Source organism: Callithrix jacchus, chromosome 3 (genome assembly GCF_049354715.1).
Source record: "Callithrix jacchus isolate 240 chromosome 3, calJac240_pri, whole genome shotgun sequence".
In the NCBI taxonomy this organism is placed as follows: Eukaryota; Metazoa; Chordata; class Mammalia; order Primates; family Cebidae; genus Callithrix; species Callithrix jacchus.
This window is the reverse complement of record NC_133504.1, coordinates 3,148,415-3,164,423: the sequence shown is the minus strand read 5'-3', so window position 1 is coordinate 3,164,423 and position 16,009 is coordinate 3,148,415.

Sequence of the window (16,009 nt, the reverse complement as noted above, 5' to 3'; positions counted from 1 at the left end):
AGACACTTCACAAGGAGCATACTGTTTTGTACGGCCCCTCTTCATCCTTATCATGGCAGAGCAGAAAGTTGCTACGGATTTCTCTTTGACAAATCTGAGCTTGGAGCACATTTTGAAGTCACTCCATATATACCTTTGGAAGAAATGCTAAAGACCGCCTTTTGCATAACTTCTTGTATTCATTTGCATACTGAAGAAAATGACTGAGCAGCTATGTGTGCCAGGATGTGTGCAAGGTACTGAGAAAAAAAGAAATGACTATGGCATAATTCTTTTTCTCCAGGAGTTCAAAATAGTGTGCAAAAAAGAGATGCTAGGGCAAAACCCAAAACAAAACTCTACCTTAGTAACTACTTTTTTCTATGCTAAAGACACAAATGAAGTAATAGTTACATTAAGACTTAACATTAAATGAGATCCAAGCCCCTCCCGCTTTTCCCCACCCTGGGTTATGCCCTCTGCAAAGCGCTCTAAAGCTACAGAGATTTGTTCTCAGTGGCGCTGGGCACCAACAAACGTTGTGAAGGTCAGGTCTGGCATGTGTTGCGTAGGGTCAGGCACCTGCATGGTCCCTTAGGCACACTGCACATGCTGGTCAGGATGTGCATATACTTGGCCAAGCCTGTGCCCAGGGCAGCAGTGTCCTTCGCCCCCTGTGAAGGGCTGACTAACTGGCCCGGATTTGCTGAGTTCAGACTGTTTGGTGAGAAATCTCTCCCGGACCTTTTTTCATTGGATAATCACAGCGAGATGAACTTAGATTATATTCTCTAAATACAATCTACATTATGAAGGAGGGAACTGGAAAAAAGTATGCCAGAGGTGAATTTGCCTTCCATCTTTTTCTACAGTCTCCTTGTGTCAAAACTGCATCTGTCCTCATATGGTCCTTTCAAATGCTAATCACATAAAAAAAATTTTCGCAGAGCACTTTACAGTTTACAAAAGCAATGTAATGTTATTTCATGGAATTGGAAAATAACATGTTGGTGTGAATTAGTCTGAGGCTTTATTCTCACTAAGTACGGGGTACAGATGCAGTAAATTAGGCTGATGAACATTTGAGAGCTGTGAGTGGTGGTCTGCACCTGTAGTCCCAGCTACTTGGGAGACTGAGAAGACAGCTTTGCCTGAGCACAGGAGTGGAAAGCAGTGTGCTATGATCATACCGCTGCACTCCAGCTTGGCAGCATAGTGAGATCCCACCTCTAAAACAATTTACGTTTTTTTAAAAGATGAATATTTTATGATAGTAGCAAATTTTTAAAGTATTTACTATTGACCAGGTATAGTCCTAAGTAGGTTACATATATTGTTTTATTTAGTTGTTAACCCTAAGGAATAAGTATGCTTTTGTCCTTCACAGGTGGGAAATGCAAGGCAAAGAGAAAGTAAACAGCAATGAAACTAGGAATGTCATCCAAAGCCTCATGCCAGAGCATGTATGGTTGATCTAGGGACCACACCACTTCCCTTGGTAAATTTTCAAGCATTTGGTATTTGTGCAGAGGAATGACCAGGCTCCCAAACACAGTGTGTGGGAGACTGCTTAATGCTAAAACTAATTCTATGGGTGACACTCGGACCTATAACAGATTGAGTAAGTACAGCTGACTTATTGAGAGGGGTTTGTTGTAGTCGATCTAAAACCAATAAAAGACGGACAACATGATGTCTTTAAGTCACTTTAAGACAAATTAATCAGCTCATAAACACACATAGCCATTAGGATCAACTCACTTTACAAAGACTAGAACATGATAAAGGGGCGTAAAATACAAACTCACTATGTGAGAAAATCCGGTTGCCAGCAACGTCCACTCGGTAGGACAGTGTTTCCCACTGTTGTCTACAGAGATTTTTTCTAATGTGGTAGTTAGAAGAGGAGCTAGCTCTTCAGATCCAGGCAGTTGAAAACCAGCTCACTGGGTTCCAGGTCAGTGGCTTCTTCTCTGCGTGTTTATTGTACATAATAATGTTCCTCTTGGGGAAAAGATGCTGCCAAATCCCTCTGATTTACTGTATTTCTACATATTGTTAAGGCAAGGACTCGTATTCCACAAAGAAATTCTGGTACATCTGGATCCATAGAGTATTCCACTTTCCACAGAAAAGGTCAGGAGAGAAAGAAAAGGGAGAACTGAAGCATAAAACCTTCAAACGAAGGTTAAATCCTGGCTTTGTCCCTTGGATGGCACCACCATTAATCAATACTAAGCAACTGCAATTAGAAAAGACTAACGAGAATTTAGGCTTGCTCAAAAGAAAAAGTAGAAAGGAAATACAGCTGTCTTCCTATGATGGACAAACAAAATCACCTGGGCATTTTCTTCTCATTGATTTTCGCTTTCATTAAGATATATTCATTACTTTCTTTTATTTTGAAGCTTGTGGTAAGGATCTGGAAACTAGAATTGTCTTCAGTGAATTATTTTGCCCATTACTCTTCTTATGTAGAGGTGAATTCCAGATTGGCTTGGGAAAAATGATTGTTTATGCTTTTATTAATCATCTCCAAATGCAAATAACTAACAAACCTCTTTAGCTCTTTCTAGTATTTGCAAATATTCACTCTGATGACCACGTGGAAAATAACACATAATTTCTGCTTTCTTGTATCTTTAAATCAGGAGAAGATGAAGCCAAACACAAGATAAATAGGAAATCAAAACGACCCCAAAAGTATGTTTTGTAAAAGAAAACAGAAACATAAAGGTGGAGCGAGAGACCTCACTAGGATTGAGTAGCAAAGGGGGCTCAGTGAATAAGCAGAGCCTCAGTAGTGTTTATAAGATAGGTAAGATTTGGAGATCAATCTTAACATAGAGAAAGAAGAAGCTGATGCACCAAGAAAGAGCAGAGAACATTAGGGGAGTGGTGCAGGGGTGGGGTCAGCACCGTGTGTCTGTGCGAACAAGGAAGATGCAATTATCAGTCAGCTTATGGAAGGTGGCGGAAAGGGGCTCCCTAAATGGAAGAGACGTTACTGATAAATGGAAAGTGTGTACAGCATGTATTTGCATAGAATGCAGGAACCTCTTTAAGTGCAAAGAACGTGCTTCTGACAAAGGTCCAATATCCCGCACCACAGGAAACTTAAACAAATGTACAAGAAAAAAGCACATGAAAAAGGGGGCCAAGGACAGGAACAGACACTTTCAAAAGAAGACACACGCGTGACAGACAATCACACAAAAAGTTAACATCATTGATCATTACAGGAATGCAAATAAAACCACAACGAGACACCATCTCACACCAATCAGAATGGATTTTACTAAAAAGTCAAAAATCGCAAAGCTGGCAAGATTGTAGAGAAAAAGGAGCGCTTATACACTGGGAGTGCGAGAGTAATTAGTTCAGCCATTATAGAAGACGGTGTGGTGATTCCTCAGAGTCCTAAAGACAGAAATACCATTTGACCCAGCAATCTTATTACTGAGAATATATACAAAGAAATATAAACCATTCTATTATAGAGACATATGCACACGTATGTTCACCACAGCACTGTTCACAACAGCAAAGACATGGAGTCAACCTAAATGCCCATCAATGACAGACTGGACAAACAAAATGTGGTATGTATACACCATGGAATACTATGCAGCCATAAAAAAGAACAAGATCATGTCCTTTACAAAGACATAGATGGAGCTGGAGGCCATTATCCTTAGCACACTAATATAGGAACAGAAAACCAGTACCACATGTTCTCACTTATAAGTGGGAGCTAATGATGAGAATACATGGGCACACAGATGGGAGCGACACACACAGGGGCCTTTTGGAGTGTGGAGTGTGGAAGGAGCGAGAGGATCAAGAGCAACAACTAGGATTAAAACCTGAGTGATGAAATAATCTGTACAACAAACCCCCACAAAACAAATTTACCTAAGCAACAAACCTGCACTTTTACTCCTAAACTTAAAACAAAAGTTAAAAAAAAAAGAAGAAAGGAAAAATCACATGTGCCCTTTAAAAAAAAAGACTTCATGCCTTGTGCCTAGTAGAATTTCAGTAAAAAATGGTTAACTAGATGATTTTACATGCACACACACTTTGACAGCTAAATAGGACTAAGAGGTTGAGTCCTATGGCAGCCAGAAAACAACGGTAATTTTATCTTGCAACCATAGGGGAAAAGTTTATCTTAAAGTCCAACCAAGATATCACTACTTTGTTTTATAGACATTTAGTCATGATAATAGTCATTCATCTACAATATTTACCGGGCATCTACTATGTCCAATGTACACAGTCTTTGTACCTGAGGAGCTTAGATAGATCCTGATCAATATTTACCGGGCATCTACTATGCCCAACGTACACAGTCTTTGTACCTGAGGAGCTTAGATAGATCCTGATCAATATTTACCGGGCATCTACTATGCCCAACGTCCACAGTCTTTGTACCTGAGGAGCTTAGATAGATCCTGATAAAAAGACTTTCATATGGACATATGTTGATGACATAAATTTATGGCATACATTTATAACATAGTTATGACATAATAAGAGCAATGCTGAAGATACTCATAGGTAGGAAAAAGAGGTACACTGAATTTAATCTGTATTAGGGGTTGTTAATGATGAAGTATAATAATTATTATTTACTCAAATGGAATAGGGACAGGAATTCTGCATAGAAGGCATGTAAAGTTATAGGAACAAAAATCTAGTATTTATGAAACTGCCAAGAGTTTGGTATTATTGGACATAAAGTAGATGGGAGGAAGAATGAGACTGACCCGGCCGGGTGTGGTGGCTCAGGCCTGTAATCCCAGCACTTTGGGAGGCCGAGGCAGATGGATCACGAGGTCAAGAGATCGAGACCATCCTGGTCAACATGGTGAAACCCCTGGTCAACATGGTGATCCTCTACTAAAAATACAAAACATTAGCTGGGCATGGTGGCGTGTGCCTGTAATCCCAGCTACTCAGGAGGCTGAGGCAGGAGAATTGCCTGAACCCAGGAGGCAGAGGTTGCAGTAAGCCAAGATCGCACCATTGCACTCCAGCCTGGGCAACAAGAGCGAAACTCCATCTCAAAAAAAAAAAAAGAATGAGACTGACCCGTAGAAGCAAACACAATCCAGATGATGGAAACCTCTATATACCAGGGAAGCGTTTGACTGCTTCCTGTGGTCTATGGGTAGCCATTAAGAGGTCTAAAAAGGGGGGAACCGTGATAATTCCAGTTGGAGAGAGATAACCCTGATGGCTGGTCAGAGTGTAGAGAGCGAGACTGTCTGGAAGTTAGGTAAGAAGGATGGTCACCCCAAGGCCATGGTCTCCAGCCTCACTGTCTCCTCATTGTTCCTCCAACCCTCACACACACCCTGACTTCATTGTCTTCGCTTTCTGGGTCACTGTTTTCCCATTTTTTTCATGGCTAGATCATACATTTTTTTTTTTTTTTTTTTTTGAGATGGAGTTTCGCTCGTTACCCAGGCTGGAGTGCAATGGCGCAATCTCGGCTAACCGCAGCCTCCGCCTCCTGGGTTCAGGCAATTCTCCTGCCTCAGCCTCCCTAGTAGCTGGGACCACAGGTGCACGCCACCATGCCCAGCTAATTTTTGTATTTTTAGTAGAGACGGGGGATCATACATTTTTTAAGTCTTTGCTCAATTATCACTTCATCAATGACAAGCCAATTTAAAGTTTGGGGTATTTTTTTGTTTGTTCTGAGACAGGATTTCTCTCCTTCACCCAGGCTGAATGCAGCGGTGTGATCAAGGCTTATGCCAGCTTCAAACTTCTGAGCTCAAGTGATTCTGCTGTCTTAGCCTCCCAATCACCTGGGGCTACAGGTGCCCACCCCTGTGCCTAGCTAGACTCCACTTAAAGTTTTAATACCCTCTAATTTCCTAATCCTCCTTACCCTGTTCCATTTATCTTAGTCTATCCTGCGTACTGGCTTCTGATAGCCCATGTATTATTATTACTGCTTATTTTCTGTTTTCCCCAACTAGAATTAAGTTCAAGAAAGGCAGGATTGTTGCTTTGTTTTGTTGGCCAAATCAACCTCAGCTTTAGGAGTGCCAGCACATATTAGGGATTCAGTAAACATGAGCTTGATAAATGAAGATGAAAGACGGAAGGTCCAGTGTGAGAAACATTGAGACACGGTGAATTATTGGACATGGAGGCTAAGAGAAAGAGCCAAGAATTGCTCTGTTTTCCAGCCTGGGCGACTAGTGAGTTATTATTTCCCTCATGGAAAAGAGAATGCTGGAGAAGGAACAGATGTAGAAAGAAGGGACTGAATTCTCTTCTGAATATGTGGAACTGTCATGCCTGTGGGATGTGCTGGTGAGATGTCCCTTCAGAAGCTGAGAGAAGCAGCCAGGATAGGAAAGAAAAGTTTGGAGTCATCAGTTCCCAAGTGATATGAAGGCCCTACAGAGGAGGAGAGACCAGGGAGAGTGGTGCCTCAGGTGATGGTGTGTCAAGGACAGAATATTAATGAATATCATGAACAATGATAGATATATAGTATCATAACCTGGCAAATCTTCCTATAAGATGAGTTGGAAAGCTAACTTGTGGCGATGACGTGACCTGGGGCAACGCCAAGAGGCAAGGGGTTTGGCTGGATTGTCACCATCCTGAGAGCTCCTCAAGCTTCCATTTGTGTGTCACCAATTATGTGCAGGGTTCTAGAGAGATATGCTCTCCCTGCTCCTCCGCAGGCTGGCCTAGCATGCTCTCGGTGGTTCCTGGAGCAAAGTTGCCAACCTTAATACTCTTTATATTTGTGAGCAGCAATGAGACCCGAATTCCTAGATGCATTTCTCATTACATTATTTTGAATCTCAGCTAACTGATACTCAATGAGCCGATATCCCCAACATGACTGGGACACTGGGGCCATGTAGCAGTGTTCTGGAACGTGACCTTGAAAGCTTTGTTGATTTTAGAACTGGCTGCATTTACTTTGGCTGAAGATCTTACCTAGAGTATAAGACTGAAAGAAAAGTGTATTTAAAAAAATATGGGATATTTAAAAACATACTTTAGATTTAGTATTATTGTGTGACTCACATATGCCGTATTTGTATGAGTATTTGTAAGAGAATCAAGAGGCATTCTAAAGTCATTTCTTTTTTTGCCTGAATTTTTTTACTTTTAAAAGCTTATTATGACATTGCATTAGTGGTTTTGACAGAGTGATATTGGATTCTCAAAATGAAAGTTGTGTGTGAAATATCAGACTTGTCTTATTTTTGAAATAAAGACAGCAGCCCCTCTTACCTGGAAGAGTGCCGTCTCAAACGATCAGATCCTCAGATGATAAAGAACAAAAGTACTTTGATCAAATTATTTTTCTATTTAATCTGGTGCAGTGTGTAACCTCTATGGCTCTTTCTTTGATCTTTTCAGGGAGGTGAGGGATTCTGAAAAATGCAGGTCTGATACCCAGTATTTTATTCACAAAACAGAGGCCAAGAGATGAAGGTAAAACCTAGAATGATTTGGGTATTCGTGGATATGCAAAGGGAGGCTTGAATTAGTCAGAACTACATTTAGAGCCAATAAACTACTAATGTCTGCCTTTGAGGACCTGTTTTTTTTTCTAATTGCAACCTCTGGGTTCAAGCAATTCGCCTGCCTCCCAAGTAGCTGGGATTACAGGTGTGCACCACAACACCCAGCTGATTTCTGTGTTTTTTGTAAAGATAGAGTTTCAGTATGTTGGCCAGGATGGTCTTGATCTCTTGACCTTGTGATCCACCCACTTCAGCCTCCCAGAGTGATGGGATTATAGGCATGAGCCATCATGCCTGGCTGAGAACTTGTGTTATTTATTTATTTTATATGTATATATTTTATTGCACTTTAGATTCTGGGGTACATGTGCAGAACATACAGGATTGTCACATAGGTACATACATGGCAATGTGGTTTGCTGCCTCTATCCCCCCCGTCACCTATATCTGGTATTTCTCCCCATGTTATCCTTCCCCAACCTCCCTACCCCCTGCTGTCCCTTCCCTATTCCCCCATAACATACCCCAGTGTGTGATGCTCCCCTCCCTATGTCCATGTGTTTTCATTGTTCAACACCCACCTATGAGTCAGAACATGCAGTGTTTGGTTTTCTGTTCTTGTGTCAGTTTACTGAGAATGATGGTTTCTAGATTAATCCATGTCCCTACAAAGGACATGAACTCATTCTATTTTATGGCTGCGTAGTATTCCATGGTGTATATGTGCCACATTTTCCTTGTCCAGTCTATAATCAATGGGCATTTGGGTTGGTTCCAGGTCTTTGCTATTGTAAACAGTGCTGCAATGAACATTCGTGTGTCCTTATAGTAGAACAATTTATAATCCTTTGTATATATTCCCAGTAATGGGATTGCTGGGTCAAACGGAATTTCTATTTCTGGGTCCTTGAGGAATTGCCACACTGTCTTCTACAATGGTTGAACTAATTTACACTCCCACCAGCAGTGTAAAAGTGTTCCTGTTTCTCCACATCCTCATCGGCATCTGTTGTCTCCAGATATTTTAATGACTGCCATTCTAACTGGCGTGAGATGGTATCTCAATGTGGTTTTGATTTGCATTTCTCTAATGACCAGTGATGATGAGCATTTTTTCATTTGTTTGTTAGCCTCACATATCTCTTCTTTTGAAAAGTGTCTGTTCATGTCCTTTGCCTGCTTCTGAATGGGTTTGTTCGTCTGTTTTTTTCTTGTAAATCTGTTTTAGTTCTTTGTAGATTCTGGATATTAGCCCTTTGTCAGACGGGTTGATAGCAAACATTTTTTGTCATTCTGTTGGTTGCCGGTTCACTCTAACGACTGTTTCTTTTACTGTACAGAAGCTCTGGAGTTTACCTAGGTCCTATTTGTCTATTTTGCTTTTGTTGCCAATGTTTTTGTTGTTTTAGTCATGAAGTCCTTGCCTACGCCTATGTCCTGAATGGTTTTGCCTAGATTTTCTTCTGGGTTTTTATGGTGTTAGGTCTTATGTTTAAGTCTTTAATCCATCTGGAGTTAATTTTAGTGTAAGGTGTCAGGAAAGGGTCTAGTTTCTGCTTTCTGCACATGGCTAGCCAGTTTTCCCAACACTATTTATTAAACAGGGAATCCTTTCCTCATTGTTTGTTTTTTCACATTTGTCAAAGATCAGATGGTTGTAAACGTGTGACGTTGCCTCTGAGGTCTCTGTTCTGTTCCATTGGTCTATCCAACACAATCAAGTAGGCTTCACCCTGGGGATGCAAGGCTGGTTCAACATATGCAAGTCTATAAATGTAATTCACCACATAAACAGAACCAAAAACAAAAACCACATGATTATCTCAATAGATGCAGAGAAGGCCTTTGACAAAATTCAACAGCCCTTTATGCTAAAAATTCTCAATAAACTAGGTATGGATGGAACATATCTCAAAATAATAAAAGCTATTTATGACAAACCCACAGCCAATATCATACTGAATGGGCAAAAACTGGAAGCATTCCCTTTTAAATCCGGCACTAGACAAGGATGCCCTCTCTTACCACTCCTGTTCCATATAATATTGGAATTTCTAGCCGGAGCAATCAGGCAAGAAAAAGAAAGAGTATTCAATTAGGAAAGGAGGAAGCCAAATTGTCTCTATTTGCAGATGACATGGTTGTATATTTAGAAGACTGCATCATCTCAGCCTAAAATCTCCTGAAACTGATAAGCAACTTCAGCAAAGTCTCATGATACAAAATCAATTTGCAAAACTCACAAGCATTCCTATACACCAATAACAGACTTAAAGAGAGTCAAGTCAAGAACGAACTGCCATTCACAACTGCTACAAAGAGAATAAAATACCTTGGAATACAACTAACAAGGAACATAAAGGACCTCTTCAAGAAGAACACTGCTCAACGAAGTTAAGAGAGGACACAAACAGATGGAGAAACATTCCATGCTCATGGTTAGGAAGAATCAATATTGTGAAAATGGTTATGTTGCCCAAAGTAATTTGTAGATTCAATGCTATCCCCATCAAGCTGCCAATGACCTTCTTCACAGAACTGGAGAAAACCACCTTAAACTTCATATGGAATCAAAAGAGAGCCCACATAGCCAAGACAATCCTAAGCAAAAAGAACAAAGCTGGAGACATCATGCTACCTGATGTCAAACTATACTACAAGGCTACAGTCATCAAAACAGCATGGTACTGGTACCAAAACAGATAACTTGTTTTTAAGGGTAAACAATAGTGGATGATTTATAATGAAGGGATCCACTGTAAGATGCCATCCCGAGGGAGTTCAGCATCCCCAAAATGGGGGACTGAGTTTCAGACTCGTGAGCTGCAGGCAGCAGAAAGTTATCATGTTGGTGACACCTGGATCTGAATGGCCTGTGCAGCTGAAGAAGGTTGAGAAACCACTTGGCTAAATTTAAATTGTGATCCATGTAAGTAAAATGATTTGTGCAGTGATGATCACACCTGGAAAAATCAGTGCTGGGAAGATAGAGCCAAGAAAAATGTGAGCAGAAGGGCATGAGGCAGGAGCCTCGTAGGGCACCCAGACCAACCACTCACAGAGGCTTATTCTGCTGAGGAGTCAGAATGGCACCTGGGCATTTTCTCAGGGCGTTGCATTTTTTCAGGGCATTGAGGGATCTGGAACTGAAATGTGGGTCACCTGCTCACCGCATGCACAGCCCAATTAGAAAGAGCCAGGATTGGTACAAAGCAAGGGAATTTATTTCAAAGTCAGCCTGGGGAAGGGGCACAGCATCCTGCCTTCAAACGCGCTACTTCACTTTTGGGGCAGAACGTGGTCCTTTCATGCAGCAGTGGAGGTGAGCGAGAGCAGGGGCCCCCCTTGCTAGCTTGGTGCCTTATCTACTGAGGAATTGAGTTGGTGCCTTCCTGGGCAGAACTAAGTCATCAAAGTGGCCAAGCGTACATGCTTTTGACATACCCTCTTGGTGGAGGAAAGTTCGGAGGCAACCCTGGAAGGTGAACATTCCGCAGGGACCGCGCTTTGCTCTGTAAATGGATGTCAGCTCTCCAGGAGAGAGCCTCTTGGAGCACACAGTTAGATACACTTGCTCTGGAGGGAATGTCTGGGGAGGGGCAGTGAAAGGTTAGGTTTACATTCCCAAAGGGCTAAGAAGCAGGAACAGGGAAAAGGTGGAAAGAAGAAAAAAAAGAGAAAACAATGTTTAAAAATGATCTCTTAGAAAAATGGGGGTTCCCAGTTACAGAACCACCTGCAGGGTCATGCATGGGGATCATGAAGACTGTGTTGCCACCTACTTTCCTCGCTCAGAACTCGCTGTCACATTCCCGTCAGCAGCCAGGGCACTGGGGAAACTTCTCACCACCTCACTGCCCAAGAACCTTACCTTATCCAAACATCAGCAAATCCAGCCTCCGTTTTCAGAAGGGCCACCTTAGCCTTTCCATGATCACAAGTGGAACAATTAAATGACTAAAAGTTGTCCTTATTAAGGTCACAGCCAGATAATGCTTAAGTTGTAGGTAATGAGACAAAATGCTACACGATTGCATGTAAAGTATGGAGGTGACAAATAACAATTTTCTATGTGTATCATCTGAGACCACGTTATTGGAAAATGGTTGGTCCTAAAAGCAGAAATGAAAAGCTCACAAGGGCAAGGATGGGAAGTAGGTTTGGTGGAATTCTAAGGTCTGCTTGTACCAAGCAGGAAACACAGCGAAGCAGTTACTATTTTCTTGCTGAACCAGTGAAAGGAAAAAGAGAAATCCATGTTACAGAGAAGACTGAAACAGAATCCCATGAAATGTTTCTCAGTGCCATTTCTCAGACCAACCAAATTGCTGTGTTTCTTAAGCTGAGAAGCTGAAATAGCAGAGAGAGGTCGGAATTCTGCTGAGCTACTGGAATGCTTGAGGCCTGCTTTACTGGAGTTGCACAAATTCTTCTGCTTACAATGTCTTATGACTGTAGATAACAGCAGTCCCTTACCAGAGAATTAGCTTGTCACCCCTGCCTACTGTCAACAGATGCTTTCCTGATCAGGCTGTTACTTTAGCCGCGGCCACTTTGCTCTTGCAAGCAGTGGTTTTCGAGGTTTCTGACCAATCTTCTGAAAAAGATGTTCTTTACATCACGAAACATAAATATGGAAATGTATACTTTCAGTAAAAGAGCCACAAGACAATACTCCTGTGGCAGATTCTGTGATACTTCCTTTTCTTTGTTATTCTATTCTATTCTATCCTATTCTATTCTGTTTTGTTTTAATGCTGATCCCAACTCACCAATGTTTGCTCATGGCCAACTTTCAGGCTGTATGTAATCTGCAGTATGAACCACGCTGCTCTAAGGTGTTTTCTTTCTTTTTTTTTTAATTGAAGCAGAATCTATTTATAAGCTTATTTCTTAGAAATAAAACAAAAAAAAATTTTTTAAATAGAAATAAAATAAAAAGAATATAAAGCAGTGATAGTTTCTGGCGAATCTTAACTGAATATTAAGCTACAGCTTAATGTTCAACTTATTAACCACCTGATGGATGGTCCACACTGAGATGGATAAATGTCAGTTCAGATTAAAAATTTCTATTACTCTCCATTATTTCGGTCTGTGTTTGTTTGTTGGTGCATTTATATACACAATTAATATTTCTAATATAAAATTTCCTATTAATTCTAATTTTGCTTTAGGAGGCAAGATATATTTTCAAATAGACAAACAACTAATTCTACATAAATATAACCAGAGATTTATTTTCAAAGAAGTTAATACTGGAAGGCATTACGATTTTTATCTTTAATTATGGAAACAAATTTTTGTAGAATACCTATGTTTGAGGCATAGGAAAACACTTCCTGATAATTGAAAAAAATCCATTTTAGTTTTTAACACCTACATATCTTTTTCTACGTGCAAACATCTACAGAAGAAATTGAAACACTTACTTGAATAATCCAGAAATTACATTCAGTCAATAGTGTTGACTGAAGAAAAGCTGTGGTATGTGTGGTGTTTTATGTTTGTTTTTCCTTTTTCTGAATGTAAACGGTGATTTGGTCAAGTTGCTTGGATTTAATTTGTGCTGAAATAAAAGTGAGAGTCAAAACAAAGCATGGTCCAAATTCCAAAGAGTGAGGGAATTCCCTATATGTAACCAGATGATAGAACATTTACTCTCATATACAAAATAACCATTATGGTTTAGGAGACATAGAAATTATAGGCCAATGAAGATAGAGACTTGGAAATTTACTAAAAAATCCAACAGTATTTGCAGCTTACTTTTTAAACTGACTAAAAATGTGTCAAAATATTACATTCTAAATAAAAGTTTTCATTGAATTGTTTTCATTCACTAGCTTTGAGGCGTGGTTAAAGTGAACTAGAGTTCAAAGAAAGGGAAGAAATAAGTTGTTAAAAGAATACAACCAATTTTTGATAAATTAAGTCATAGTTAAAAGGGCAAAAGAAAGACAGGTGATAATAAGATTGGGCTAGAATAGTAGAAAAACATGAGAAAAAGCCCAACTTCAGTATATATGTAACCAGAAGGTAAGACCTGGATGACATAAGTCGATAGGGATGTTCCAGTTTAATCATACATTTAATAAAATTCTATTTCTAATTTGATAGAAGATAATTCAAGGAAATTTGCATGTGATTATGAGATCACTTTAAGATTTTTCTTCGAATGTTATATTAGATATACATATATAATATATGCAAATTTATATATATATACATATAGCTCTCTCATCTTTGAGATATCTATGATTTTAACAGGTTTCTGAAGTCACTAGTTTCTCCATCTTCTCTGCACTTAAAATGATACACAAAGATTAAAAGAGAAGACTGGGTAAGAACTTCCGTCTCTAAACAGCCGCTTTTGCCGACATCATGTTCCTCAGATCTCCTGACTGAAGGCTCCAGTCAAATGCCTAAGTTGTACTGACTCAAGTCAAATGTCTATTTTTGGGCTTAAGTGCATATGTATTTTCAATGGCAAATTACAGTTCAAAAAATGGAACATGACAAAAGATAAATACAAAACCAAAGAGAAATTGACACCTTGATATTTTCAGTGAATGTTTTCAAAATTCAAAATTAAATACATATATATTATATATGTAAAATATATTATATATCCATATAATATATAACATATTATCCATATACTATATAGCCATGTATTATATAAATATATATATATATATATATACATAAATGCAACATAAATATATAACCTCAGACTTCTAAAGCTGAATATAACAATGGAATTAAAAGTTAAAAATTGGAGCTTCTGGGCATCTTAGAATTTTGAAGTCTTTGATTATAGAAAATTTAGCAGGAACTTTAAAATATTTAAATGGTTTTACCATTGTATTCTGCTGGATTCTATTTTATGGTAATCAAGTTTGTCAGAAGGTCAGAGACTCATAAATAGAGAACAGAGCATCAAAAAGCTCATTGACAAGCTAAATGCACATGCTGTCTCTTCTTTAAAAAATGAATATGGATGACAATAAACATTTCGCTTTTTTTTCTGTGAAAGGCAGAATAAACTCTCATCTTTCCTCTTATGAACAGAAAATGTATGACATAAAATAGGAAACAAAAAATACAGAAATGTAGAAAACGTGTCATAAAATAGAAAACAGAAAATGTGTCAGCTCATGTATTAAGTTTACCTAATGATGTTGCAAAAGGAATGTTAGTCACTGAGTTTAACATTTTGATGTCTTATCTAATCATAGCTACTGACATATGAACCATATATATATTTTCTGTCTGTCAAAGTGCATGGTCATACAAAAATAAACATAAACTATTTTTACTAACATTTTTTAAACAAAGAAGAAAGCCTGATTGCATAATTTATAGTGAATTCTGATTTCATTGCCAATACATTATAAGTTTTTTGTTTTTTTGTTTTTTTTGAGTCGGAGTTTCGCTCTTGTTACCCAGGCTGGAGTGCAATGGCGCGATCTCGGCTCACAGCAACCTCCGCCTCCTGGGTTCAGGCAATTCTCCTGCCTCAGCCTCCCGGGTAGCTGGGATTACAGGCACGCGCCACCATGCCCAGCTAATTTTTTTTTGCATTTTTAGTAGAGACGGGGTTTCACCATGTTGACCAGGATGGTCTCGATCTCTTGACCTCGTGATCCACCCTCCTTAGCCTCCCAAAGTGCTGGGATTACAGGCGTGAGCCACCGCGCCCAGCCCCGTTATAAGTTTCTTAGTCATTTTCACTATTTGTAAGAGTTAAACCATTCCCAATCATTTCACTTATTTTTTAAAGTTAATAAAGCAATATATGTAATATGTACAAAAATTTTCCATGTAAAATTAAATTTAGAGAGTGTAAAAATTGATGTGTTACTCTTCACCCCTATTCCGCCCTTACTCCTTCAAGTCCTACTGATTACTCAGGATGAATTCCGTAAAATAGAATAGCTTATTAAAATTATAGTTGCAATTAAGTCAAATACTAATTTAAGCACAACACATCTTCAAAGTGTTCAACCCTCCTCCATGAATACAGTTGTAACATAGATTTATTATTAGTTATTGGTGTGCAGTTTGATTTATTCAGATGTTATTTCTGTCTTCAGTGTGGTTTTACAATGTTCTCGATATAAATTCCAAGAACCCAAAGTCGTTGCTTTATCACTTTTGATGCTTTTGGACTGGTGACCTAGGTGAAATTCATTTTGAACTACAGAGAAAGAGACACTTCTTATCAATAACTGTGACTGTCTGGGAGTTCGCCCTGCTCACAAGCTAACAGTTTTAGCCTGTTTCATTTTCAGGGCTGTTTCAAGGTAGCAGAAGGCTTTTGCGTCAGACAAAGAACAGTCGATCACTCCCAGCAACAGCCAGTCAGTCACTTGACTCCGGCTCCCAGAAGGCTAAACACAAGGCAGTGTGAAAATGGCCAGGGACACTTGCATGTGCAGTAGGTTGTGTTACTAACTCAGCTATGGAGCCTCCTTTGCTTCCCTGGGGCAGTCAGCCTTCCTGCACTGCTT